Source organism: Montipora foliosa, chromosome 11, assembly GCF_036669935.1.
Source record: "Montipora foliosa isolate CH-2021 chromosome 11, ASM3666993v2, whole genome shotgun sequence".
Taxonomy (NCBI): Eukaryota; Metazoa; Cnidaria; class Anthozoa; order Scleractinia; family Acroporidae; genus Montipora; species Montipora foliosa.
This window is the reverse complement of record NC_090879.1, coordinates 15,516,497-15,520,402: the sequence shown is the minus strand read 5'-3', so window position 1 is coordinate 15,520,402 and position 3,906 is coordinate 15,516,497. Positions and strand designations below refer to the sequence as shown.

At 38.1% G+C, this 3,906-nt stretch overlaps 1 pseudogene; it reads left to right on the top strand.

Annotated features, from left to right (window-relative positions):
- Positions 1-1,976, top strand: part of LOC137975282 (uncharacterized) — a 4,060-nt pseudogene extending 2,084 nt beyond the window's left edge.
- Positions 1,977-3,906: the final 1,930 nt, after the last annotated feature.

Sequence of the window (3,906 nt, the reverse complement as noted above, 5' to 3'; positions counted from 1 at the left end):
CAGCGACAAAAACTTACAAAGATGATGACTGTTTGCCTGAGGTATTTCTAGAACTTCTCAGGCCAACATTTATGACACTCAGTGACACAAAGTTACTTGAAAGATGCATTCGGGGGACCACCCAAAACCCAAACGAGTGTATCAATGGTACGGTTTGGGTGCGTTGCCCCAAGCATAAGCATCATGGTGCTAAAGTCGTCCGTTATGCTGCTGCTTCAGCCATCTGCCACTTCCACAAAGGAGCAGAATGTAGGAATGAAATTAATGGATAAACTTTCCATTCCTGGTGGGAGTCACACAACTCATTCATTTAGACTAAAGAACAACAAGCGGTTGAGGAAAGCAAATGCTCAAGCTACAGCCATGGAGAAAAAGCGCCGCCAGGGACTCCAACTTGTGCGGACCAGAAGAGAAGAAGCCCTTCTTGAAATTGATGGACCAAGCTATGACCCTGGAGGATTCTAAGGGCTCCCTTAAGCCTCTGAGAACTAAATCTGGATAGTTTTCCACCCACTGATATTCTTTTCCCCGAACAATCATAATATATAATTTGTTGTAAACTTTAAGTCTGTTTTCTCAAAACGAGCAATTTTTGCCTTTGAGAAAAGATATTTCAAGAAAGATTTAAGCTATTGACCTGAAATTTTCAGGAGAGTTAGTGCTCATTAAATGAATTGATATGAATGAGGGAATTTGTCAAGGGCTTGCTGGGGAAAAAATGATCAATGAAAAATCCCCCACATTTTGATGGTTTAACTTGAGATGGCTCTTTTGGCATGTGATTTTACAATTTTGCAAAATCCTCCATTCATATCAACAATTAGGTACTATTCTTTGAAATAACATAAGAAGTTTATTTGTCTGTGAAGTCTGCAAAGAGAAATCTTTTCTCAGGTACCCGAGGGTTTTGCACTGCGGGTAGTGCCTTTGACAGCCTGGTACCAGGTTACTTTTGCTGGCAGTGCATAAAAACATTCGTTTTCAGAACCTTTGGAGTATAAGCTTTCCAGTTATATAAAGTTTGTTATGGTTTGGATTAAAACTGTGATTGCTACATGCTATACAAAAAGTGCGCTTTTTTCAGGTAAAGCCCCACCTTAAGACATAGTGTCTACTCTGTAGGGTTTTGAGGCCAAAGCGGGCAAGATTATCGCAGTAACCAGGGCGCTTGCACATGGGGCGGTGAAACGGGCACTCCGGTCTTGGTCCAATGTGTAATGCGGAGAAGGACTGGCACGAGCGCTCCTTCCGAGCTTCCGGTGCAATTAATGGCTGCCAAAAATATCCTCTCGACGAACCGAAAATCAATTTTTCTTTCTTTATTTTTGGGCCACCAGTAGTGTATTATTTAAAGGCCTTTTTAATACTTTTGACCCAAAACTCAATACTATTTTGTCTGTTCGAATATAACTCAAGTATTTTCGTCGGAAGCTGCTTAAATTTGAGTGAAGTAAGACAGTGTCGAATGCAGGTATATCGTGACCAAGCCGTGTTCCGGTGCTTCTTTTAGGAGTACTTATACGTACTCCACATTACTCCACTCTAAATTTTACATATGTTTAAGATCGATAGCTTTCACAAAACATAGTAAAAAACCAGCTGGATATATTTGGATATAGCAGCGTTTCAGAACTTCAAACTTGCTCTCTTAAAATCGCTCGCGACGGATCGCCTGCCGTTGCGTCAATTTTACCGACAATAAAAAACTATTTTCTATTTTCAAGAACTCGCCCGCTTGGGAAAATCAACAAACAACAAATACGGTTTAATTAAGGCGCTTGTAAGTTCATCTTGATAATTTAAATAAAATTCGAGTAAAGCTTGCTGTTAATACTCTGTCCGAAAAAGTTTGCAAAGACATGGCTTTGCACAACACCACAGAAAAGACAAATGCTTTGGAATGTCTTCAAAGATAACAGTCCACTGCAGTCAATAACAGATCAACGTGTTACCAACTTAAACCAAGTACTTAATTACTTCAGCCTGGAAACAAGAGCTTCAACAAACATTCCACAGAAGGACAGATGCGTCAGAACACTTCATAACATGGCAAACAATGTTTGATCACGAGGTAATATATAGACCTGACTTAAAATGGATCACAGCAAAACAATGCAAAACTGATAAGTTATTGTTAATACCATGTCCTTGCCCCCTTAGGTATAACTATACAAAAAAGCCATAGTATTCCACGGCAACTCCTTCATATTTTGTAACAACTGAGGACAAAATGATGATTACAGTTCCTTGTAGAATATCCTCCCGTGAGGAAAAGCAATTTGTAGCCTATCACTACTGCTACGTTTTAAGACTCCCCATCCTCTCCCAAACCCCATATTGTTTTCTTTGCCTTTGTGCAGTTTGGACAAAAACAAATAAGCTAACCTGTGGCTGATCAATATGATCAAATTTTTGTTCCACTGTGTGAAACATAAATAAAATAATTAAAAGTATAAGACCTGGAACATCCCTTGAAAAATAACAATGACTTTATTTATTGTTAGGCTTGACTAGCGACACCGCACAGAGAACTTAAAAAATATAGCATAACTATTTCACACTCAAGGATCACTGGCATCTTTTTTTGGGGGTCTGAGGGCTTATTTAAAGAAAAAAAAAATGTGTGGCTGATCTAGCCCTTTTACTCAATCAATTAGTACAGATCAATACAGTAACTCTCTCTTTCATATTGTTTTCAAGGTGTCAGTGTCATATTCCAGCACTCGGCAAGGTCCCTTTTTGACTTGTGGCTGTTTCTGCTTAGGTGGCCTCATACACCACAAGTCTTTTTGGAGACATCACCGCCAAGCCGGCCACTTTTGCTGAATAATTTTCATGGTAAAATAGTTGTTAATCTCTCTTATACGTGATTCAGTTTTTCATACACGTAATATCTGGCTGTTTTTGTGATGAACGTTTTTAATTTCACACAGAGTTTGTTTCATTTGTTAACATTATTTTGGGGTTGAGAGTTTGCTTTGTAAATTTCTCCCCCTCATGCTACAGACTAACCCTAACTTTTGTCTATGATTTTTCCTCAACTCACCATTCACACACACAATATTGCCCTCAAACTACCTGCTAATTAGTGAATGTTTTAGTTAGTGGAGAGAAAACCCTTCTTGTAAGGAGGATTCTTCTATCAACACCAATTAAGAAAGCTATTAAGGTTGCTAGGTTAACGGCTGCTTCATGTATTACTATTAAATAACCAATCTTAATTTAACTGGGACAGTTCATCTTTAATTTAACATGGCTCCTTCTTGGGGGACCAGACACAAATGGTAACATAATTATTGTTTAACCACTGTTTGCAAGACATAATATTTTGGTGCGATATTGTTTCTTGTCGCCTGTTTCCATTATTTTATGTCATCTGTATTTCATACACGAAGTAGAGGTTTTTGCCATACATTCAGAATCCCCTCGCAGGGTTTGTGATTCAAATGCTTAACAACTCTGCAAAACTCCAGTCTTATTGATTGAGTTAAAGAGCCTATAATCCAAAAAAATACATTTATCACTCTCTTGTAAACGAGATTCAAAAAATGAGGGCAATGGCATTTGTGATCTGGTAATATCTTATCTCATATTTCCAGTTTAATTTTTTGTTAGATTACACAAATTAGAAGATTTGCAATGTCACACTGTGTACATAATGTGGAAGGCAGGACTTTTATTTTCAGATAATTAATGGTAATAGGTAACAATATTTAGCTCTATTTTCTATTTTGTTTTGAAAATAGCATGTTGCCATTTCTGCTTGTGAGAGCTAACCATAAATAGGCTTACCAAATTCTCTTGACACTGTACAACTCTTCATACTAACTAGTAAGCTACGATGGTATGTCATTTAGCCTGAGGTGCACCCTGGTCAGCCTGTGTTCAGTAAGCTCTCAATAATGA